General features: G+C 37.5%; 2 long non-coding RNA genes and 1 pseudogene across 2 annotated transcripts; all 3 read left to right on the forward strand.

Moving 5' to 3' along the window:
* The first annotated feature begins 4,585 nt into the window (after window positions 1-4,585).
* On the forward strand, window positions 4,586-6,472 carry LOC121759705. Its single transcript, XR_006041703.1, has 2 exons — window positions 4,586-6,092; window positions 6,194-6,472. It is a non-coding gene; the product is annotated as an uncharacterized LOC121759705 (long non-coding RNA).
* Window positions 6,473-13,985: 7,513 nt separating this feature from the next.
* Window positions 13,986-15,872, forward strand: LOC121759735. Its single transcript, XR_006041707.1, has 3 exons — window positions 13,986-14,315; window positions 14,429-15,492; window positions 15,594-15,872. It is a non-coding gene; the product is annotated as an uncharacterized LOC121759735 (long non-coding RNA).
* Window positions 15,873-22,224: 6,352 nt separating this feature from the next.
* LOC121759702 lies at window positions 22,225-23,603 on the forward strand (annotated as a pseudogene).
* Window positions 23,604-26,068: the final 2,465 nt, after the last annotated feature.

The following is a 26,068-nucleotide window of genomic DNA, read 5'->3' on the forward strand; positions in this document are numbered from 1 at the left end:
TATAGTTTGAGCGGCAAAGAGAGTCCCTCTTCTCATACCATTGAATCCACAAGTACCAGCCGAGGACTAGGAAACCACCCGACCCCGTACATCAGTAACTGTGACGATGGTATTATTAAAACTTGCTTGAACATGAATAACTCCCTTTGGCATTTTACATGTACTTTTACGTTCACCAATACGTATGTTTCTACGTAAACTTGTTCTCAATATAGCTTTTATGTTCCGAAGGAAGAACACCTTTATTTGAATTCTCCATTGAGAAGCGCCTTAGAACTTGTATATGCAAGTGGATTGTGATAATCCTAACATACTATTTGGTCTATCTCGATATCTTTATCCCATGGATGTAGGAAACATCACATAGATCCTTCATCATAAAGACTAGACAACTAATCTTTCACAAATTGCATCATGGAACAATCGCTCCCCATGGCATTAACATATATGATAAGGTAGACAACGTTTCCATTCTTGTGTTTACTATTCCTTCTGTCTCACAATAAGAGCCTTGTTTTGCGATTTCAATCCATCCCACAATAATAGTCCTATTTCACTTTGGCCATAAATGGTAAGTAGGTCAACATATCACAAACTTATCCCGCTCACATTTTATAACTAACTAGTATCACGCCCGTGCGATGCAGGATCGATTTAATTTCATCACAATAATATCATATTTTGAACTAATTACATAAAACCAGATACAATTATATGATCTCATGGTTAAAAAATCACAGATGTGTAAAAAAATTTAAATGAACAACCCCAAAACATATAATTAAACAACTTTATAAATCAACAAAGTGCTTTAAGAATCACAGATGTGTAAAACAATTTAAATGATCATTTTATTCCCTATCACAAAACAATAATCATAATTTTATATTATATTAATGTCTACCACAAAATAACAATCATAATTTAATATTGTATTAATAGACAACATAAATGCTTCAATACCATACACATCAAAAAGTAGAGATAATCATCAATACTAAAGAGTCAATAAAATATAAGTATGCGGCATAAAACAAATTTACTATATGATAACAATATAGTCGTTCATAAGGTTTGGAAAACTTATTTGCATCAACCTCCTAGATATACAAATTAAAATTTTCAAAACATTCACACAATCTCTCTCACGAATAACATACTCCTACTATATTTCTTATTAATAATTGTGCATGAAAATTATTTCCAAAGTCAAGTCCAACACTTAAAACTCAAAACCCAAGACTAAAAAGAGTTACTACAAATTAAATAAATAAATAAAACATTAACCAAACATAAACACATTGTCAAATCTTCTTCTTCACTCAGATGTTAATTTCTTCTGCAATATAATTTTGATGCAGCTTACATATCCATCTCATTTCCTCCTTATTCTCGATCAATTGGAGATTCGACATCAAATTTCACTATCTCAAAAGATGTAGAATTATTTTAAAATTTAGATTAATAATTAAAATAAAGAAAATATTGGCAGCTCAATATCAATTATCAAAATAAACTACAAATCTCATACTTACATGAAATGATTTAAAATTTATGCTTAAACAATTACCTCCAATACCACAATCTACATAGTGTTTGAGATTCCTGCAATTACATAAATAATGATAATTAATCAAATCTATCCAATCGAAAGATGAACCCAAAGAATAAAGTTAATCGGAAATTCAATGACATGTAATAGAAAATAGAAAATAAAGAGTGAGTGAATTTATAACTACCACATGCCATATTTTTATCATCCAAAAAAAGAATTAGGATCTTAATTTAAATGGAAATATATATCAAATTATCATTATAATGATAACTTCAATTTGTGTGATAACCCTATAACTAAATCTCCATCACACATTTTAAAATATGTGGTCTGGATTTAATCTAACAAAACTATCATTTTATCAAATAAAACTATCATATTTCGGATATATTAAGGGCAAAATTGTCATTTCATTATAAAATTGGCCGGGTAAGAAGAAAACGTGCATTAAACGCTGCATTCAATTTCTCTCACACTCAAACCCTCCGAATCGCATTTCAAACCCTTGCTTCTTCAGTTTTGAAGGAAAAATCATCCAAATTGTGGAATATGTCGAAAGGAAAACGCTCAAGCATCAGCGAAGGAAGGCTGGATGAAGTTTATTACTTATTTCACTTTTGTTTTTGATCGATTTTATCATTTTGCCAGAGATTCTCGTTTTTTTTAGATTCTATAGTTTTTTAGTGTAGATTTAGAGTTACATATGACAACATGATGAATTTACTTTGAATTTACTTTGAATTTACTTTATACTTGGTTTTGTATCATCAATTCATACCTTATTCCATGATGAATTATTGTTTTAAATTATAAAATGATAGTTTCAGGGGATAAAATGATAGTTTCAAATAATAAAATGATACCAGGGATAGAAATCAGCTGCTTCTACTAATGTATTGAATTTCATACCAATCATTAGCTTCAAAGCATCATCACAAACAGGAATGCAGATACCTACAAATCAGTAAAACTATCATTTTATCAACTCAGAGTATCATTCTATCCGGCAAAACTATCATTTTATCAACTCAAAGTATCATTTTATCTGCTGCAACTATCATTTTGTCATTTTATAGGTCAGAAGTATCATTTTATCTGCTGCGAGTATCATTTTATCAGGTTATTGGCATATTATATGCTGCGAGTATCATTCTATCTGGCAAAACTATCATTTTATCAACTCAGAGTATCATTATATCCGGCAAAACTATCATTGTATGCAGTAAACATAACATTTATAAGCCAAAATTATCATGTTAACACGTAATCGGCAATGCATAATATAATTACATAATTCATGAACTGATTTGTTGCCTAGTTTACGAATGCCAAAACCAACTGAACGAGCATAATGTTCATAGAAATCAGCTGCTTCTCCTAATGTATTAAATTTCATACCAATCATTTGCTTCAAAGCATCATCACAAACAGGAATGTACATACCTACAAATCAATAAAACAATCATTTTATCAACTCAGAGTATCATTCTATCCGGCAAAACTATCATTTTATCAACTCAGAGTATCATTCTATCCGGCAAAACTATCATTTTATCAACTCAGAGTATCATTCTATCCAACAAAACTATCATTTTATCAACTCAGAGTATCATTCTATCCGGCAAATCTATCATTGTATGCAGGAATGTACATATGTCACGACCACATCTCCCTAGTCAAAGGAAGTGTAGCTTTACCGCGACTACAACATACTGAAGCTGTCTCAATTCGTCATAGATGCTTAAATCAAAAGATACATTGTCTGAGAAGTGTTGAGGTTACAAATCATGCTGAATCAGAGTAGTTATGGGAAATTGTCTTTGCTAAATGGAAGTTCTAAATTCTCGCGCAACGGAAGAGTACCAAGACAGATGTAGTATGTATGAAGACATACTACACCCGCTACCTTCCTACTTATTTAGTTTTCTGTCCCAACACCTCCTCGGCTTTGACAGCGATCAACCTGCACATTAAAGAAAACAAAATGCAGGGCTGAGTACTTGATGCACTCAGTGGGCTCATGCCGAAAACTGTTTTCTTTTAGTTGTCAGCCAAGCTGAGTGAACGCGGGGTTTTACTGAAAATTTATCCCGGTCACTAAAATCTGTTATTTCTTTCTGAAAATAGACTGCAGTCTCTTAAACTTCTGATGATATGCCATATCAGTTGCGTGAATCGGGAATGTGGCCACATTCCACGACCACTGGGCCGGCCAACCTGGCGCTAGCTCACGACCCACGAACCGGCCAACCTAGCGCTAGCTCACGGTCCCTATGTGTACACTAGTCCGAGTAGGATTTACTGACCTACTGGGACCCGAATTCGATTTAACTGGGTTGGCATAGCCAACAGATAGGCAATCATAAAACAAAACATGGCATGACAACTCATTCAAATAATCATGTTTTCACATAAAACACGCTTTAAAAGAAGGAAGAGAAAGAAAGCCCACCTCGTTTGCTTAAACTTCTTTCAACGGGCGCTTCCTGACCTGAGATTACGCGTCGAGTGACGACGTTCCTTTACAAAGTTGAATATACTTAAATTAGGCTTTAAAAAAATTATCCATCTTGCATGAATGCATGCCTAAGCGTGTGCTTATTATTTCTTTTCTTTCTATATTTAGAAAGCTAAACTCATTAATTAAATCGGCGATTTAATTTATTCGGAAACTGGCCGAACTGTGCGGGTACACTAAATTCCCGATTTATCTTATGTATTTTAAGAATACTTTCTGTGACTAATTAAATTCTCATCTATTTATTTTCTGGGTACTAATTTAACACGGCTTAGTAGTTTCTTCCTCCCGTGGCTTAGGAATTAATTCTCTTCTTTAAACCTGAATTTATTTCGAGTTGTGGCCCATCGAAACAATTAAAGAAATACGGCCCAGATCAAATTATTAATGACAAGTCCCAAATGTGTAATAATTTCTGATGGCCCAACTTAAAAGAAATGGGCAGTGGCCCAAATTCTTTTTATTTAACAAGCCCACTCAAAAATTAAATGGGCATTGCCCAAATAAAGAAAAATACTCCCTTCCACCGTTGGCCTCCTTCTCAAGAGAATTCTCCCCAATTCAATTTCTCAAAACCCAAATCATGAAGAGGAAATCCCTAGATTAGAAGTCTCCAAATCGAAACCCGTCGCTCCTTCGGCTTGCCGGAACGTCACCGACGAAACCTCTCGGCGTCTCTTTCTCGGTGTATCACTACTCCGGTCGGCGCTCTCTCTGCACCGTCGGAGCTCGCCCCCTCCTCGTCCTCCTTCCTTGACGAAATCGCCACTCCACACGGACGTCGGAGCGTCGACGGCTCCAGCTCTTCAGCGTCCCGGAGTCTACCAGAAGTCTCGGCCTTCGTACATCTCTCTCTCTTTTTTCGGTCAGCACACACTTCCCTCGTCTTCTCCGGCGACCTCGTGCTCGGAGTGAACCCTTCAGTGGTGACTGACGCTGTTCTCTACTCGGTCAGACAGCCTCCTTCAGTCGCTCCAGCCTCCGTCGCCGTTCCTTTCGTCGCTGGTCTTGCGCCGCCGGAGAAAGAGCCGAGGCATCGCCTCACTTCCTTCTTCCATGGACACGGCTTCACCCGGCGTTCATGAAGCTTGTCAGAGCGGTGCCGCCTTCGCACCAGGAGCTTCCGTGGCTGCCTTCGCGGCCTTGCCGTCGTCGGTGGTCTCCGGGCAGATCCTTGTCTCTAAAGCTAAGTCTCCTTATTTAGCTAATTTACGACTTCCTTAGACGACACCGGTTCCGATTACACGATTTAGCATTAGGCAGGTTATTGTGATTCGGTTAAGAGGCTCGAACTAGAGTTTTAAACTGCAAATCCTTACGTTATAGTTCAAATAACACTAAAGACATTTGAACACAAACTCTATTGGTTCTGACAGTTGTTGGCTGCCGTCGCTAATTCATGTTGCTTACTGTTATGGTGTCCTAAGGATGAAATGATGTTGATAACATGATTGTGTGTGTGTTCTCATGGAGGAAAGGATGTGTTAAGGAGAGTTGTGGTGGTTTACCTGTTGTGGTGAAAGGCCAAAAGGAAAGAAGTTGTTCTTGCTTGTTCACAGCCCCTTTTACAAAGCTTACTCTCTCCCTCGGTGGTTATCTGAAAGGTTGAAGTGAAGGAGTGGTATTTGGGGTGGAGGCACACATATATATACAGGTTTTCTTGTAACTGAAAGCTTGCAAAAGCTGGTTGTGTTGCTGGAAAAAGGGCTTAAGGCTGCCCCTATGTTGGCTGGCCTTGTGAGAGCAGCACCAAGGTGTACTCGTGCATTAAATGGTGTCGTTCCCTCCATTGTACCCCACTGCAGAGATCCCTCCCCTCTCCTTTATTTTGCAACACCTTTAACTGATTTGCAGGTATGTAATACTGTCTGATGAGCTGCCAAAATAGTCTTGCAGTTGTTGGGCAGGGCTGGTGAGCTGGGTGGGATGCACCTGCCGCTGCGCAGTGTACTTGCTGGACAATCTGCTGGAAGGGCAGGCCATCTCTGGTTGCGGCAGCCTTCAGCCTTGCCTAATTTGGTGAGTTTTCGGTTCTCCCATCAACATGGTATTGCCTCCCATTCTCATTTGGTTTGGCTTATCTAATTGCCTTGTCTTGCTAATGTGCTTTCACATGGCAGGCTCCGGTTGCTGTGTTGGTACAGCCTTTAGGCCGGCTCACGGTCTTAGTCGCTGGTTCCTTTGGCTCTGCCCTCATCTACACTCCCAAGTTGTAATAGACTAATTTTATTTATTATCATTCTTGTAAGCTAAGACAATAGCCTTGAAAGTAGTATATCGTACTTTATTCGTCTACGAATAAACGAGCATTGCTTCTGTTGAAATCTGTAGCTTTGAGAAAAAACGGAAAATGTATTTATACTCTTATTCGAGAAATAAAATACTCATTCATTATTAAATAAAATTCTAGCATTTTATTTCATAACTCTCGAGAATCTAAGTCTCGGCTATTACATTCTACCCCCCTTAACGAAAATTTCGTCCCGAAATTTTGTCTCGGTTAGGCAAAAAGCTGTGGGTACTTCTCTTTCATCTGGTCCTTGAGTTCCCATGTCGCCTCCACGCGGCCGTGATGCTTCCATAGGACTTTCACTGTTGCAATATTCTTATTTCTTAACTCTTTAACTTTTCTGTCCAGAATTGCTTCTGTTTTTTTTTCTTCATAGCTCAAATCTGGTTCTAACATCTCTTCTTGGTGCACTATGTGCTTAGGGTCAAACACGTACTTCCTCAACTGTGATACATGAAACACATTGTGAACATTCTCGAAGCTTGGCGGGAGTGCTAATCCGTACGCAACAGGGCCGACTGTTTCTAGGATCTCGTAAGGTCCGATAAAACGCAGTTTTAGCTTGCCCTTGACGCCAAATCTGGTTATCTCTTTCGATGGGGATACTTTCAGAAAGACCTTGTCTCCTGCCTTGAACTGTAAATCCGTCCTGCGAGCATCTGCATAGGACTTCTGTCTATCTTGAGCTTCCTTGATTCTCCCTCGGATCTGTCGGACAATTTCTATCATTTCCTCAACCGAGTCTGGTCTGAGAATCCTTCTCTCACCAACTTCATCCCAGTAAAGTGGTGATCTACACTTTTTCCCATAGAGTGCCTCATATGGGGCCATGTTAATAGTAGCCCGGTAACTATTGTTGTAGGCGAACTCTATAAGTGGAAGTACTGGCTCTCAGCTTACTCCACGGTCGAGCACTACGACACTCAACATATCCTCTAATGTCTGAATCGTCCTTTCGGACTGTCCGTCCGTCCGTGGATGGAAAGCTGTGCTGAATTTCAGCTGAGTGCCTAACTCTCACTGTAGGCGTATCCAAAATCTGGAAGTAAATTTTGAATCTCGATCTGAGGTGATTGTTACTGGTATGCCATGTAGACACACAATCTCTTGCACGTAAATCTATGCCAATTTGTCTGATCCGTATGTGATACGAATTGGTGTGAAGTGAGCACTTTTGGTGAGGCGGTCTATAATCACTCAGATGGCAGTGTTTCCTCTCTGTGATTTCGGCAATACTGTCACAAAATCCATTGCTATATGCTCCCATTTCCATTCCGGAATCTCTAGAGGCTGCAACTTCCCATAGGGCCGTTGATGTAAAGCCTTCACTTGCTAGCAAGCCAGGCATCTTTCTACAAACGATGCTATGCTTCTCTTCATGCCGTCCTACCAAAATTGCTTCTTCAAGTCCTGATACATCTTCGTACTTCCAGGATGGGCAGTGTAGGGCGTCTCATGAGCTTCACTCATGATCTCGTTCCTAAGTACCTCATCGTTGGGTATGCATAGTCTTCCTTCGAAAGTGAGAGCGTTTTCCGCCTATCCGCGGTAACTATCTCCTTTGCCGGTCCTCACTTTGAGACGGACCTTTTCTAGGGCCTCATCGCGTCTCTGGGCTTCGATGATTCTGGCTCTTAAATCTGGTTCCTTGACTAAGGTGGAAATCTTGTTGTCCACTGTCTCCGGGGCTCTTACTATCTCCAGTCGCATCTTGGCGAATTCCCGGATAAGCTCTTCCTCTTGTGTGAGGAAAGTAGCCACTTGAAGCGCAGTCTTTCTGCTCAAGGCATCTGCTACAACATTTGCTTTGCCTGGGTGGTAATTTATACCATAGTCGTAGTCTTTGACTAGTTCTAGCCATCTGCGCTGTCTCATATTCAGGTCCTTCTGCTCAAAGAAGTATTTGAGACTCTCATGATCTGTAAAGATCTCACACCGGACTCCATAGAGGTGATGTCTCCAAATCTTCATAGCATGTACCACTACTGTTGATTCCAAGTCGTGCGTCGGGTAGTTCAACTCGTGCGGCCTCAAGTGGCGTGACGCATATGCTATCACCTTGCCCTTCTGTATAAGCACGCACCCGAGTCCGACCTTCGATGCATCTGTATACCCCACATAGTCGACTCCCGCTTCTGGCACGGCTAGAATTGGTGTTGTAGTTAACTTTTCCTTAGGCAACTGGAAGCTTGCTTCGCATTCGGGGGTCCAATTGACTTTAACTTCTTTCTTGAGCTATTGAGTCATCGACCTTGCTATTTTAGAAAATCCCTCAATGAATCTTTGGTAGTATCCCGCCAGTCCTAGGAAACTTTGAATTTCATTAGGCGTTGCTGGTGACTGCCAACATTGCACGGCTTCAACTTTAGCAGGGTCCACTTAGATCCCTTCCGTTGTCACTATGTGTCCAAGGAAATTCACTTCGTTAAGCCAGAACTCGCACTTGCTAAACTTAGCATAGAGTTTCTCGGCTCTTAACGTTTCTAAAGTGGCCCTCAAATGTTCCATTGTGTTCCTTCTCGTTCTTCGAGAAGACTCTAGTCATTGCAGCTGATTGAAAAGATTATCGATTCTCGGTAAAGGATACTTGTTTTTGAGTGTCAACTTGTTCAACTCTCAACGTTCTATCCTTCTTCATGAAGGATTCTGGTGTACCACATGGTCACACACTGAGTCTAATAACACGAGGATCTAGTAGTTCTTGTATCTAGATCTTAAGTTTTGCTGTTCCTTTAGCGCCATTCTATCTGGTGACTGAGATAATATGACTGATTCAAGTCATCCATTAGACGTTTCATTTCGTCTAGCTGTTGAAGTCATTCCTCGTTTTAGATTTCATCGTCAGAAACTAAGTTCTCAAATGCTTGTATCGATCGTAATCGTAGTCATTGAGCTGGCCTAATGATCTCGTAACCTCTCGCTCAGTTGAGGTAGTCTACTTTTACCGCTTTCAAGGTGCTTTTGTGCTTACTGCGACTCTTTCGTCATGATTTAGTACAGACTTTATTCCACTCGCGTTAAACCTTGAATACTGGATCTGTGCATGTGGAGGTGTTGGCTTCTTTCTCCCAACGCTACTGTCTCCATGTTCTTTTGGTTCGACTGAGCTATTCATGGTGAAATAATCTAGCATGACTTTCCAAAGTGATCTAGATCTCGTGTCTAGATTAACACAAAACTCTATCGACAGCTCCTCCCTGGCCGCTTACTTGGGGCGTGGCATATCGTAGAATACTTATTCGCGTTTTAATGCTAACGTTTGCCCTTGCTCTATATTATGGGGCTCTAAATCGGTTTCTCTTGCGATAACTCTTTAAAGAAGAATTTCGATTCTTTCTTTCATAGTGGGGATGATGAGGGTAGCGATGCTATCACGCGTTCCTCTCCCCGAATGTCTCTCCAGCTTTAGCTTTTCCTGGACACCTCTCAGGCGAATCCCTCTTGCTGATGGGATTTGCTTCGTCAAACATAAGCTACGGAAGTGCTTGCATTTTCTCCATGGCTTTCATTACATACTCATGGTTGAGTCTTTGTTCTGGTGGCTTACTTATCCTACTCGGGATAAGCATTTCGATCGTTCAAACTACCATATAGGTCTTTTACGTCTTCGGACATCATTTAATCCACAAATATTCCTTGATATTTCTCTACTCAAGGCTAGTTGCTTCTCTATACAACAAAATATTCGATCTTCCACCTGCTGGTCACAAGCGGTACGTAGATTCGAAGTATTTAACGCTTTGCTGTCGGTTATGCGACGCTTCTGGTTGGTGCATCATTCCCTGCACGTGTCTCCATGGGGACGTATTTATTATGCGTATCTGAAAGAAACTGAGACCATGCCTTTTTCTGCTAGCCTCGTATCAATAACTCAATGATTAATCTAATAGTCTTAACTTGGATTATTATTCACACAAGAGAGTATGACTGAAAATTTGAAGGGCTCCTGAATACCCAACTGGACAAGAATAACATCCCTTGTTCAACTTATATGAATTTTCGTCGATAATCGACCTTGAAGGTAAGTACTGAGTTCATTCAAAGAACTACGTAACTCAACTGGTTTCCAGGTAAACTCATAGAAGCTGAGGCTCACCCCTGGTGGGAGCTAGAAATAATCATGAGATAGGTCATGAAAACTGGATGGAAATGAATTAACTGTAAATTCCCATAGTAAGCTGCAAAATAGGACAATACAGTTGTCCAATTAAACTGAAAGGATCTGCATCAAGGACAGTGGTTCAAACATGTCATCGCCTAAGATGATCAACCACGAAAATTTATAAACGTAGGCGATTGCAATGAAGGAACATTGATCATGTTTCAAAGGCATCTTGATATGGAATAACAAAATCACATCAATGATTTCATAGGTTTATTAAGGCAACGCACTGAAATGAACTATTCAGAAAAATCAGCTAGGGCAAGCTCGTTAGGGAAAGGTGCAATATGCTTGCCTTAACTTCGAGCTGCAGAAAAAATTCCGAGACTAGGAATAATACATGTACTGGAATCGAGGTCGAAAAATTTCACCTTTGTAGGATTTCAAAATAGGGAGGTAAAAAGTTCCAGCACCACATGAAATTCCCTGAGGAAAATGTTTAACTGTCTTGATCACTCTGGGGATCACAACGTAAGCATCGTAAGAATGAAATTTCATTGCATAGGTCCAAGAAATCGAGATATAAATCTCCAATATTGCGGCTCAAAGGAGGCAACAACAAATAACGATGCCTGGAACATAAGAGTATCCCAAATTTGGGAACCGAAACTGAGTCACCGCTTTCCTGAAGAGAATGAAAGTGGCGTACTACTTGCAGAACGTGAGTCAATCAAAGGTCTTAATAGCCGACAGGACATCGTTGTCCCGGAGGTTCAAAGAATGTCTGAAGAATACGCTTATTCCGAAGATCATAGATATGAACAACTGTAGAATTTAGGGTTTACGACTGGAGCTTAAACAGTCAAAACTTTACTCTTTATGTACGATGAGTCAAAAGGACTGCAGTCCATAAGCTGGAAATGAGTCAAACCTCGCACAGAAAAAGGAACACTGACATGGTACTTACGAGTCAAAACTAGAGTCTGAATAGACGAGGGTATCGTCCTTGGAAGGACTCTTGGAAGGGATTTCATTGGGAATCCAAGTAAGTACTATTGATTATAATCATCGGTTCTAGTTATGTGACACTCCCTGGTTTTTCTTGTGGAGCTCGCACATGATAAACGCGTTCTGGGAAACCATACATTCCAAGATGGGGTTCCTCGTGCTGTTAAACTGATAACCGCAGCTGGAGGTCATACTTTCATATCGTTCTCGATAACTTAGAACGCTGATTCTGGTAAAACATTACATTCTCCATCGTGCTTTGTAGCACGCTATAAGTATCGCTTCTGGATCACGTAGCCACTTGGGCTTGTTACGCCACATTAGATCACTTTACTAGATCGCGGGTACGATCTCTTTCCGTGTAGGGATGCATCTCCCGAACAGGCTGGAAAGTAAACTATTTTCGTTATAACTTGGTCTTTGTAAAGACATTGGGAACTTCTTGGTTCATCGTCTAGTATACATATATATATGTATACTATCTGTGTGCTTAAAAGAATGGACTTCCTTTAATTGCTGTCTATAAGTAGTACAATAGTACTTTTTGGCTCGTCTTTTCTTTCTCATAATTCCTTGGAATTTGAAGCTTGCCCAAACTGATGGGTTTTAGTTGGTCTCGTCGCCCTGGAAGGCGGTAACAAATTCTCGTTCTGCTAGTACTTGATTCTGCATGTCTCACCTAAGGTACTTTTCTAAAGCACTCTAGGTTCACATACATAGTCCCCATGACATCTATACATTCATGTCAAGCTCTTTGAACATAAATCACAGATACATTAAGCATATCTCATGCAAAGTATCAGCTAGCACGTTGCGTCTTGCAAACTTTTCAAATAAACATTTTCGTTCCCATTTAGGGCTATGAAAATTTTTTTTTTTTTTTTTGAAAATCCCATGAAATTCATTTTCATTCTTAAATGGAAAAAATATTTTTCTTTCTTTAAAAAAAAAATTCTTTTCTGGACGAGCGGGCGTCGACCCCTGTTTCTGCTGCAGTTGATCGTGTCGAGCTGAGGTGTTGGGATCTTGTACTTAACATTCTGTTCATCTTCTAGCCTAGTACTATCTTTTCTGGACTGAGGCTTAGAAGGAAGGTTCTTGGGTCAGAGCGAAAGAAAATTGCTCTGATACCACTCTGTCACGACCACATCTCCCTAGTCAAAGGAAGTGTAGCTTTACCGCGACTACAACATACTGAAGCTGTCTCAATTCGTCATAGATGCTTAAATCAAAAGATACATTGTCTGAGAAGTGTTGAGGTTACAAATCATGCTGAATCAGAGTAGTTATGGGAAATTGTCTTTGCTAAATGGAAGTTCTAAATTCTCGCGCAACGGAAGAGTACCAAGACAGATGTAGTATGTATGAAGACATACTACACCCGCTACCTTCCTACTTATTTAGTTTTCTGTCCCAACACCTCCTCGGCTTTGACAGCGATCAACCTGCACATTAAAGAAAACAAAATGCAGGGCTGAGTACTTGATGCACTCAGTGGGCTCATGCCGAAAACTGTTTTCTTTTAGTTGTCAGCCAAGCTGAGTGAACGCGGGGTTTTACTGAAAATTTATCCCGGTCACTAAAATCTGTTATTTCTTTCTGAAAATAGACTGCAGTCTCTTAAACTTCTGATGATATGCCATATCAGTTGCGTGAATCCGGAATGTGGCCACATTCCACGACCACTGGGCCGGCCAACCTGGCGCTAGCTCACGACCCACGAACCGGCCAACCTAGCGCTAGCTCACGGTCCCTATGTGTACACTAGTCCGAGTAGGATTTACTGACCTACTGGGACCCGAATTCGATTTAACTGGGTTGGCATAGCCAACAGATAGGCAATCATAAAACAAAACATGGCATGACAACTCATTCAAATAATCATGTTTTCACATAAAACACGCTTTAAAAGAAGGAAGAGAAAGAAAGCCCACCTCGTTTGCTTAAACTTCTTTCAACGGGCGCTTCCTGACCTGAGATTACGCGTCGAGTGACGACGTTCCTTTACAAAGTTGAATATACTTAAATTAGGCTTTAAAAAAATTATCCATCTTGCATGAATGCATGCCTAAGCGTGTGCTTATTATTTCTTTTCTTTCTATATTTAGAAAGCTAAACTCATTAATTAAATCGGCGATTTAATTTATTCGGAAACTGGCCGAACTGTGCGGGTACACTAAATTCCCGATTTATCTTATGTATTTTAAGAATACTTTCTGTGACTAATTAAATTCTCATCTATTTATTTTCTGGGTACTAATTTAACACGGCTTAGTAGTTTCTTCCTCCCGTGGCTTAGGAATTAATTCTCTTCTTTAAACCTGAATTTATTTCGAGTTGTGGCCCATCGAAACAATTAAAGAAATACGGCCCAGATCAAATTATTAATGACAAGTCCCAAATGTGTAATAATTTCTGATGGCCCAACTTAAAAGAAATGGGCAGTGGCCCAAATTCTTTTTATTTAACAAGCCCACTCAAAAATTAAATGGGCATTGCCCAAATAAAGAAAAATACTCCCTTCCACCGTTGGCCTCCTTCTCAAGAGAATTCTCCCCAATTCAATTTCTCAAAACCCAAATCATGAAGAGGAAATCCCTAGATTAGAAGTCTCCAAATCGAAACCCGTCGCTCCTTCGGCTTGCCGGAACGTCACCGACGAAACCTCTCGGCGTCTCTTTCTCGGTGTATCACTACTCCGGTCGGCGCTCTCTCTGCACCGTCGGAGCTCGCCCCCTCCTCGTCCTCCTTCCTTGACGAAATCGCCACTCCACACGGACGTCGGAGCGTCGACGGCTCCAGCTCTTCAGCGTCCCGGAGTCTACCAGAAGTCTCGGCCTTCGTACATCTCTCTCTCTTTTTTCGGTCAGCACACACTTCCCTCGTCTTCTCCGGCGACCTCGTGCTCGGAGTGAACCCTTCAGTGGTGACTGACGTTGTTCTCTACTCGGTCAGACAGCCTCCTTCAGTCGCTCCAGCCTCCGTCGCCGTTCCTTTCGTCGCTGGTCTTGCGCCGCCGGAGAAAGAGCCGAGGCATCGCCTCACTTCCTTCTTCCATGGACACGGCTTCACCCGGCGTTCATGAAGCTTGTCAGAGCGGTGCCGCCTTCGCACCAGGAGCTTCCGTGGCTGCCTTCGCGGCCTTGCCGTCGTCGGTGGTCTCCGGGCAGATCCTTGTCTCTAAAGCTAAGTCTCCTTATTTAGCTAATTTACGACTTCCTTAGACGACACCGGTTCCGATTACACGATTTAGCATTAGGCAGGTTATTGTGATTCGGTTAAGAGGCTCGAACTAGAGTTTTAAACTGCAAATCCTTACGTTATAGTTCAAATAACACTAAAGACATTTGAACACAAACTCTATTGGTTCTGACAGTTGTTGGCTGCCGTCGCTAATTCATGTTGCTTACTGTTATGGTGTCCTAAGGATGAAATGATGTTGATAACATGATTGTGTGTGTGTTCTCATGGAGGAAAGGATGTGTTAAGGAGAGTTGTGGTGGTTTACCTGTTGTGGTGAAAGGCCAAAAGGAAAGAAGTTGTTCTTGCTTGTTCACAGCCCCTTTTACAAAGCTTACTCTCTCCCTCGGTGGTTATCTGAAAGGTTGAAGTGAAGGAGTGGTATTTGGGGTGGAGGCACACATATATATACAGGTTTTCTTGTAACTGAAAGCTTGCAAAAGCTGGTTGTGTTGCTGGAAAAAGGGCTTAAGGCTGCCCCTATGTTGGCTGGCCTTGTGAGAGCAGCACCAAGGTGTACTCGTGCATTAAATGGTGTCGTTCCCTCCATTGTACCCCACTGCAGAGATCCCTCCCCTCTCCTTTATTTTGCAACACCTTTAACTGATTTGCAGGTATGTAATACTGTCTGATGAGCTGCCAAAATAGTCTTGCAGTTGTTGGGCAGGGCTGGTGAGCTGGGTGGGATGCACCTGCCGCTGCGCAGTGTACTTGCTGGACAATCTGCTGGAAGGGCAGGCCATCTCTGGTTGCGGCAGCCTTCAGCCTTGCCTAATTTGGTGAGTTTTCGGTTCTCCCATCAACATGGTATTGCCTCCCATTCTCATTTGGTTTGGCTTATCTAATTGCCTTGTCTTGCTAATGTGCTTTCACATGGCAGGCTCCGGTTGCTGTGTTGGTACAGCCTTTAGGCCGGCTCACGGTCTTAGTCGCTGGTTCCTTTGGCTCTGCCCTCATCTACACTCCCAAGTTGTAATAGACTAATTTTATTTATTATCATTCTTGTAAGCTAAGACAATAGCCTTGAAAGTAGTATATCGTACTTTATTCGTCTACGAATAAACGAGCATTGCTTCTGTTGAAATCTGTAGCTTTGAGAAAAAACGGAAAATGTATTTATACTCTTATTCGAGAAATAAAATACTCATTCATTATTAAATAAAATTCTAGCATTTTATTTCATAACTCTCGAGAATCTAAGTCTCGGCTATTACAACATACCTACAAATCAATAAAACTATCATTTTATCAACTCAGAGTATCATTCTATCCGGCAAAACTATCATTATCCTGCAAAACTATCATTTTATCAACTCAGAGTGTCATTCTATCCGGCAAAACTATTATTTTATCAACTCAGAGTATCATTCTATCCGTCAAAACTATCATTCTATGCAGTAAACCTAACATTTATAAGCCAAAAGTATCATGTTAACACATAATCGGCAATGCATAATATGTCATTTTGTCAGGTTAAAGTATCATTTTATCAACTTATATGCAAAATTGAAAACATCTTCCCGGTCACAATTATGCGAGAAATATGGAAACAAAATCTGGAGATTATGGAATAGTGAACCAAATCGGAAGAAAATCTGGAGCCTATGTAAATAAAATAGGCGAGAAATATGGAAACAAAATCGCTGAGAAGAGAGAATCGAACTGAGAGGGCGTGAAAGAATGGAGCGAAATTCAGAAATTAAATGAGGGAAATGACATATTTACCCTCTGCGCCTTTTTTATGAAGTAAATCTAAGTTTGAATCTCAGCCACAAGATTAGAAAATATGTGTGGTTCAGATTTGGTTATAGAGTTATTACGTGATTTGGGGGTTATCATATGATCACAACTCTATATATATATAGAGTCGTGATCATATGATAACCCCTAAATATCGTAATAACCCTATAACAAAATCTGGACCACACATATTTCTAATCATGCGGTTGAGATTCAAACTTAGATTTACTTCATAAAAAAAGCGCGGGGGTAAAACTGTCATTTCCCTCATTTAATTTCTGAATTTCGCCAAATATCACGTAAAATGATAAAATGATAGGTTTATTGCATAGAATGATAGTTTTGAGATTCAAACTTAGATTTACTTCATAAAAAAAACGCGGGAGTAAAACTGTCATTTCCATCATTTAATTTCTGAATTTCGCCAAATATCACGTAAAATGATAAAATGATATGTTTATTGCATAGAATGATAGTTTTGCCGGATAGAATTATACTCTGAGTTGATAAAATGATACTTTTGACTGACTGATAAAATGATAAGTTTATTGCATAGAATGATAGTTTTGCCGGATAGAATGATACTCTGAGTTGATAAAATGATACTTTTGACTGACCGATAAAATGATAAAATGATAAAAATGATAGGATTATTGCATAGAATGATAGTTTTGCCGGATAGAATGATACTCTGAGTTGATAAAATGATACTTTTGACTAACTGATAAAATGATATATGTTAGGTTTATTGCATAGAATGAAAGTTTTTCCGGATAGAATGATACTCTGAGTTGATAAAATGATACTTTTAGCTTATAAATATTAGGTTTACTGCATAAAATGATAGTTTTGCCGGATAGAATGATACTTTCAGCCGATAGAATGATAGTTTTGCCTGATAGAATGATACTTTCAGCCGATAGAATGATAGGTATATTTGGTGTATAAAATGACATTTTTGTTTAATAAAATGATACTTTTACCTGATAAAATGATAATCTAAGCTGATAAAATGACAGTAACCTTATAAAAATGATACTCTGAGTTGATAAAATGATACGTTTACTGCTTTGTAGGTTTGTATATTATGTATTGTGCCGATTATATTAGGTTTATTGCATAGAATTATAGTTTTGCCGGATAGAATGATACTCTGAGTTGATAAAATGATACTTTTGACTGACTGATAAAATGATATATGTTAGGTTTATTGCATAGAATGATAGTTTTGTCGGATAGAATGATACTCTGAGTTGATAAAATGATACTTTTGACTGACTGATAAAATGATAAAATGATATGTTTATTGCATAGAATGATAGTTTTGCCGGATAGAATGATACTCTGAGTTGATAAAATGATACTTTTGACTGACTGATAAAATGATATATGTTAGGTTTATTGCATAGAATGATAGTTTTGCCGGATAGAATGATACTCTGACTTGATAAAATGATACTTTTGACTGACTGATAAAATGATAAAATGATATATGTTAGGTTTATTGCATAGAATGATAGTTTTGTCAGATAGAATGATACTCTGAGTTGATAAAATGATACTTTTGTCTGACTGATAAAATGATAAAATGATATATGTTAGGTTTATTGCATAGAATGATAGTTTTGCCGGATAGAATGATACTCTGAGTTGATAAAATGATACTTTTGACTGACTGATAAAATGATAAAATGATATATGTTAGGTTTATTGCATAGAATGATAGTTTTGTCGGATAGAATGATACTCTGAGTTGATAAAATGATACTTTTGACTAACTGATAAAATGATAAACTAATAAAATGATATATATTAGGTTTATTGCATAGAATGATAGTTTTGCCGGATAGAATGATACTCTGAGTTGATAAAATGATACTTTTGACTGACTGATAAAATGATAAAATGAGCGAAATTCAGAAATTAAATGAGCGAAATTTGTGTACGTAAATTTTATCATGAGCGAAATGACATATTTACCCCCGCGCTTTTTTTATGAAGTAAATCTAAGTTTGAATCTAGACCACGTGATTTTAAAAATATGTGGTCCAGATTTAGTTATAGGGTTATTACGGAAATTGGGGTTATCACAGCCAGTGTGGTCCAGATTTAGTTATAGGGTTATTACGAAAATTAGGGTTATTAGGGTTATTAGGGTTATAGGGGTGTGTTAAGGTCCTTTGCAGCTTTTCAGTCCAAGTTTCTTTTTAATCACAGCCCTTGGATCCTTGAATTGGATGGTTGTGATGATTTGCATTATTACACTATAATGGTGCATTATTAGTCGGTGTGCATTATTCAACTGAAAATCTGCATTATTACACTATAATGGTGCATTATTAGTCGGTGTGCATTATTCAACTAAAAATCTGCATTATTAAATGACACGTGGCATCAATCTAACCGTCGGATGACAAAATCGTGGGGCTGAGATTAAAAAAACAATAGAACAAAAGATACAAAAAGGAAATGAATACATCCATATATATATATATATATATATATATATATATATATAATAACTAATAGCAAAATGTTATTTTTTGTTGATTACTTGACGATGAACTACAACTGAGCAATTAGGGCCATCTACACATCAAAGACCACCATAATGATCTCACCATTTACTTTTTACATACACCCTCCAACAATCTACACACCCAAAGACCATCATAATAATCTCACCATTTACTTTTTACATACACCCTCCAACATATCAAAGAAAATGAAATATACCGGTTGTTTGAAGATTCTTATCACATAATTACAATACTCAACTATTGCAATGAAGATAACTTTAACAGCCATTCTCTTTTCCCAAACTTGTGGTAAGAATTTTGTGGAATACAAAATATGGTATTTGCACCTATGGAGCATATATTTATAGCCATAAATTTAAATAAGATAGGTTAATTCTCTTTATGTAATTTAATATTTTAATTAGTGGAGAACAGTTACAATAATCATTATTATTATTAAGAAATTTAGGTTAAATTGTCATAATTTTAAATGGATGCTAAAAGGAAATAAATTTTGTAGCCCATTTTCCATGGTCAAACGAATTGAAACAATTCTTTCCATATTTAAATATTTATGCACCCATCAACATAAATATTAGTATAATTTCCACATTAATATGGTTTAAGTATGAGGATGCTATAGCTCGCAACAGTCAAACTTTTAAATTGAATTATAACTAATACAATTATGAGTAATTGGCGGTTACAATATCATGACTTAATTCAAGGAAGAATGATACACAAATTAAATACAAAATTACAATCAAAATCCTAAATTTATAAATATTTAAAATTTTGCCCAAAACTCACAAATATTCAAAATATGGTCAAAACTCGTCTTTTATATATGTATAGATATATATGAGTGAGATCCATATTCCACTAATTTATTCAACCCACTTTTCTTTACACTTTTTAAAACTCGTATCATAATCAAATAGGACTCCTATTGCGGGACACAGAGAGTATAAACGCAAGGGTCCTCTTTGCTTCTGACAAAACTAAACGATTTGATTGTCCTATCACATCAAATGCTCCAACTCCTGAAAGCTTTCTTAAGTCCATAAATGGACTTCTTCAACTTGCACACTACATACAACCTTTATTTGGATACAAAACATTCACATTGTGTCAGACATTGTCATCTAATTCTCTTTTGAGAAACGAGGTTTTGACATCCATTTGTCAAAATGTCATAGTTGTAGCATGAAGCTATTGCAAGTAATATCTTAATGAGTTTGACCTTAGCAACTGGCAAAAAGGTTTCATCATAGTCAATGCTTTCGCTCTAATTATATCTTATATATTATTTCAAAACTATCTTCTTCTTCCCTCTGCCCTCCTCCACTTTGTTTCTTTTTTTTTCTTCATTAGTTCGAATTTATGATTTTAATGTTGCTTCTTTCTTTACAAAAATAATCCAAAATGTTCAATATTATGCTAGATTAATGTATTGTCCGTTGGTGGTCGGATTTTCGGGTGTAACTCAAAATTGTGGATGCTTAGAGGTGAAAATGTTACTGAGAGTCTTGAGAGACTGGCCTTCTTTCAACAATTGTACTGAATCCAGATCAAGGATTTGGGATTCGAGGCGGTGGATCGAATGCTGTAATCGTGTGATAGAGAGTGCGATGAAGGGGGTCGAGTGCTGGATAGTTAACTCTGACATCCAAGCCTTGATGTTGTTTATGATGGTTCAGATGGTCTGTTGTGAAATTCGTAACAAATTCCTGAAAATTCTAGAGGAAGAGTTGTTCAAGCGCAAGAAGGTGTCACAGCTTTTAGAGAAAAGGTTGCTACCCTAATTATCATTCTAGCCCAACATTGAACATTCTGGATTATTTTGGTAAAGAAAGAAATAACATTAAAATCATAAATTCAAACTAATGAAGAAAAAAAACAGAAACAAAGTGGAGGAGGGCAGAGAAGAAGAGATAGTTTTGAAATAATATCAGATTCAGTACAAGCAATGCATAACAGATTCAATACTAAAAAATAATAACGCATGCAGTGCAAGTAGTTTGAATTAATATCATATTGAGTTTGAAAGTCACAAGTCTGAAAAGGCGAAATTGTGGATGGACAAAAATACCCATCTCGCTTTTGGGGATATTTTCGGGTGAAATTTGGTATGAAAAAGTGAAAAAGGACCGACGGTGAAATAAACCCCTAATTCAAGGATCACTGAGGATATTTTTAAAGTCCAGAGACTACTCAGTAAAATAAATTTATAATTCAGGAACTGTTTTTGTAATTCACACACTACTTTTGAAAGAATGGAAACCACATTTGATTGTACCGGATAGTTGAAGAACTAAATGTATAGTTCTCTGTCAAAAACGTTTGCTGTATGATACGAGTTTAATCGCTCAATCTCAACTCTTTATTGATTTTATTTATAAATTTAATGTAAAACTTGATATTCTATGATTTCTATCGTCTGAGTGATCGAGTCAAAATAAACTTTAGGGCAATAAATTATTTGTTTTTTATATTCGTCATTTTTCCTTCTAAAACTTATTCTTTGTTATATTAGTAAAAAATAATGTTATTGATCATTCATAGTTATATTACGGACGTATAAAACAAAATTCAGACGATATCAATAATTAACTTTTTTCCTACGAACTAACGTGTCAAATTATCACTAGCTAGCCCAAATTAGATAAGCCTACTTTGAGTCAGATAAAATAAGCTTTTGTCGAACTTGATATCCAAATACTACCGTGCAAGTAACTCAACATCATCCTAATTCCATTAGATAATGCAGCATTACATAAAAACACACACTCATACAACCATGTCAATAATGAGTGCTACTCACTCCGTCCCAAGGAAGATGACCGCTCCTTGGGCGGCACGAGACTTTATGCAATTTTATTTTGTGTATTAGGTGAGAGAATAAAATAAGAGAGGAAATAAAGTAGAGATAAATGAATTTCTAGTTTAAGTAATGAGTCATCTTCGGTGGGACGGAGGGAGTACTTTTTAATAACAATTGACGTATACTAAAGAAGAACCAAACTGAACAGACTCAAAATTCTCTAAATTTCTCATCCCTAAATTCCATCATTTCCAACTTCTTGACTAGCAAATTTCTTACTTTATTAAATTATTGAAGTTGGTTAAAGCACCACAAAAGATCAAGAAATCTTAAGCAGGAAAAGGATATTATTAATAATACTCCCAATTGTTATCCAGAGGATAAAAAAACAAAAACACAAAGGGGCTCAAAAGCAACGAATAAAGAAAGTAGTATTCCAAATAATTGCAATTCGTGCAGCATGGCATAATTCATTGTACACGAACACAAAAACAACACACACAAGTTTAAAGTCAAGAAAACAGCCAATCAGAAGTGATATATACCTCACAAGGTGACAAAAATGTTGACATATAAATAGTGATCATAAATATGTCTTAAGCTGCCATTTCTGTTATTTTCTTGCAATAATAAAAATCACACTTACCCAAAAGAAAATGCTGGACACATATAGCACTGATCTTCCTCCAGGTTTCCAATTCCATCCCACTGATGAAGAGCTGATCATGTTCTATCTCAAAAACCAGGCTATGTCAAGAACCTGCCCGGTTTCGATAATCCCCGAAGTCGATATCTACAAATTTGAACCATGGGAATTGCCTGGTAAACAAATAAGATTCTTGAAAATAAAGATTTCTCATGTGCTACTACTACTATTACTAATAGTTTGCTTTCCATGTCATAGAGAAAGCAGGATTTGGAGAGAGTGAGTGGTACTTCTTCAGCCCTTGAGATAGGAAATATCCGAACGGGATACGCCCGAATCGGGCAGCTGTTTCAGGATACTGGAAGGCTACAGGCACAGACAAAGTGATCTATAGCATATCAAAATTCGTGGGTGTGAAGAAGGCTCTTGTTTTCTACAAGGGGAAGCCGCCGAAGGGCATCAAGACTGATTGGATCATGCATGAATATAGACTAGGCGAATCAAGGCCACACCCGAGCATGCAGAATGGCTCCAAGCGGGTAAATTACTATATCGAATTTTCTCTGTTTTTGAAACATGAAATAGACACGATTGAGAGAGAATGAATATGTTATCTTTTGCTGTGTATGCAGTTGGATGATTGGGTTCTATGTTGGATCTACAAGAAAAAGAATCTAACGAAGCCTCCTGAGCAAAGAGTCGAAGACTTGCTTATTCAGCCTGCAATCATCAATGATGTTATAGGCTCACAGATACACAAGTTCCCCAGAACTTGTTCTCTAACTCATTTATGGGAGTGTGAATACAAGACCTCGATCTCCCAGCTCCCGGATGAAAATACATACATTGTGCCCTTTAACAATCAAAAATCGAAAGACGAAAATTGGGACCAAAAGTATCAGCCAGAGCAAGTTCAGTTACCTTACACAGGCGCCGTGAAACTTCAAGTCCATGAGTCGAAATTTGTGAATCCAGTGTCACAACTGCAGTAAATAAGAACAACATTGTATTAAGGGACTAAGTTCACACCAGGTGTACAGAGAATGATGTCCATGCGTGCATGGCTCTCACATGAATGTTTTGTTTCATGTTGTATACAAATCCGTATTTTGTATTACTACAACACACACTACATGAGAAATGAATTCAGATAATTTAGCATCTCTGGATACTCATAAAAGTGACTTATTCAACTGGATCGGGATAGATTTTCGTTAAGGTACACAGATCTGATATAGTCCAAATATGTAACTCAAATTTATATATAAAAACATATCCATACATTTTCATGAAATTGATTCAAATATCCAGGGCTTTGAGAATCGCAATTGAAACAAAAAGGCTGTCAAAAATCGAAATATAGAGAGGAGGGATTCAATGGAACGAAGAAAAGGGGCTTTGAGAAAGATATTGGACGATATACCAAAAGACACTTTCTAAACTAAATAAAAATTTTCAGCGGCTTTTTCGTCTTCGATGCTTTCTTATTATTGTTTTCCATCAATAAAGCTCTTATATATCGGTATCAATTGGGTGATTGTCGGAGGTCTTTCTACTTTTGTTCTAGCCGAATAATGGAATTCCATTTTAATGAAGGAGATTAGATTTATTCCGGAAGAGGGAGTGACGCATAAGGGTTATGCGTCGTTATTAATGAAACGCACAACCCTTACGCGTCTTTGGTTAATGACGCACAAGGGTTATGCGTCGTTAAACGACGCATAATGGTTATGCGTCTTACCCTAATGACGTATAACCCTTGTGCGTCACACTGGTTAGTATTCCTACCTGTCATGTGGGTGACCCGGGTTTGATCCCCGGCAATGGCGTGTTTTTTTAAGTGATTAGTATTTGATAAAAATGAGTTATTCTAAACATTTGTTTTTGGCAAATACATAATACTCTTATAAAAGAATTAATTTGGCAAATACATATTACTCTTATAAAAGAATTAATTAAAGAAGTTAATTGGAATTATTTTACGAATTTGATAGACACTTCGCATAAGCTTCTATTGTTACAAACATGTCTCAAATAATTTCATTTGTATAATGGCTTTGACTTGGCCAAGCTCCATTTAAAATGAAATAGTATTAAATCAGAATAAATGGAATCTAACAATTTTTGGAGTCACCGATGTTTTATCTATTTCAATGCTTAAATAGACTCACACAAGTTTTTGTGTCATATTAATGCATTTATACAATGTTTTAAAAATCGGACCGGACCGGCAGGTTCGACCGGTCGGACCGCGAACCGGTAGGTAGTCCGGTCCGGTTCACCCCTTTAAACCACCACTACATTGAACCGCCTTGAACCGGTGGAACCGGCCGGTCGGACCGTGAACAGGAAACCGATTTTCTATTTTTTTCTTCAATTTTTTTTAAAATTTGTTGTTGGTAGAGGTTGAACTCATGACCTCTCTTCTAGTTAAGAAGACCTCTACCACTCCGCCACATGGGCTAATTGAACAATTTGAACATTAAATATTTTTATACATTAACCATTAATTTTATCTACAAAAACTAATAATTCATTTTAATTTTCTTATTCTTTAATATAATTGTTAATTATAATATATATATAATTATCATCCTTTATATTTTAATGATGCTCTACTTACCACCTATATTATTATTAGTACCATATAAGATTCATTATTTACTATAAATAAATTTTCTTTATTACATACTTAATTTATATACCCTAGCTATTGACATTAATGAATAATCTTATCTAAACTAATTAATAAGTACTTAATTCGTATTTAGTTTTATATTATTTTATAAAATAAATTTTCTTAAATTAATATAAACATTATCTATTTTAATACATGAAATATTAAATTTTTTATCTAGACTAACTAATATTAAATATATATATATATATATCTTAATATATTTATTAAATTTTAATATTATTTATATTTATACATCACTAATTATCTATAAGGTTTAATGTTTTGTGATATATTATTAGTTGTAAATCATTTACTAAATTTAATATATTTTTATATATATTTGCAACAGTAAAACGGTTAGACCGGCGGTTCGACCGGTTGGACCGGTTGAACCGTGAACCAGTAACGTCGCCGGTTCACTTACCGGTCCGGTTTTTAAAACATTGCATTTATAAGATATTTTGCATTATTTTTTTTACACGTTGTGGGAATTTTATTTAAAAGAGGGCATGCTTTTGATTTTGTTTCAATGGAATCAAACTTCATAATTTTTATTAACTTCAGAAATTAATTATAGTATTGTGGAATAAGATTAATTATGAATTTAAGTATATTTCATTTAATGGTTTTGTTATAATTATAGTTACTTTTTAAAGTTTGTGTTGATTTTAAAGTAATCGAGGGTGATAAACATAGACAATAAGAGTAATATGTATTTGCCAAAAACAAATGTTTAGAATAACTCATTTTTATCAAATACTAATCATTTTAAAAAATGCGCTGTTGCAAGGGATCGAACCCAGGTCGCCCGTGTGACAGACAGGAATACTAACCAGTGTGACACACAAGAGTTATGCGTCATTGGGGTAAGACGCATAACCCTTATGCGTCGTTCAACGACGCATAACCCTTGTGCGTCATTAACCAAAGACGCATAAGGGTTGTG

The sequence above is a fragment of the Salvia splendens genome, chromosome 12, assembly GCF_004379255.2.
Source record: "Salvia splendens isolate huo1 chromosome 12, SspV2, whole genome shotgun sequence".
Taxonomy (NCBI): Eukaryota; Viridiplantae; Streptophyta; class Magnoliopsida; order Lamiales; family Lamiaceae; genus Salvia; species Salvia splendens.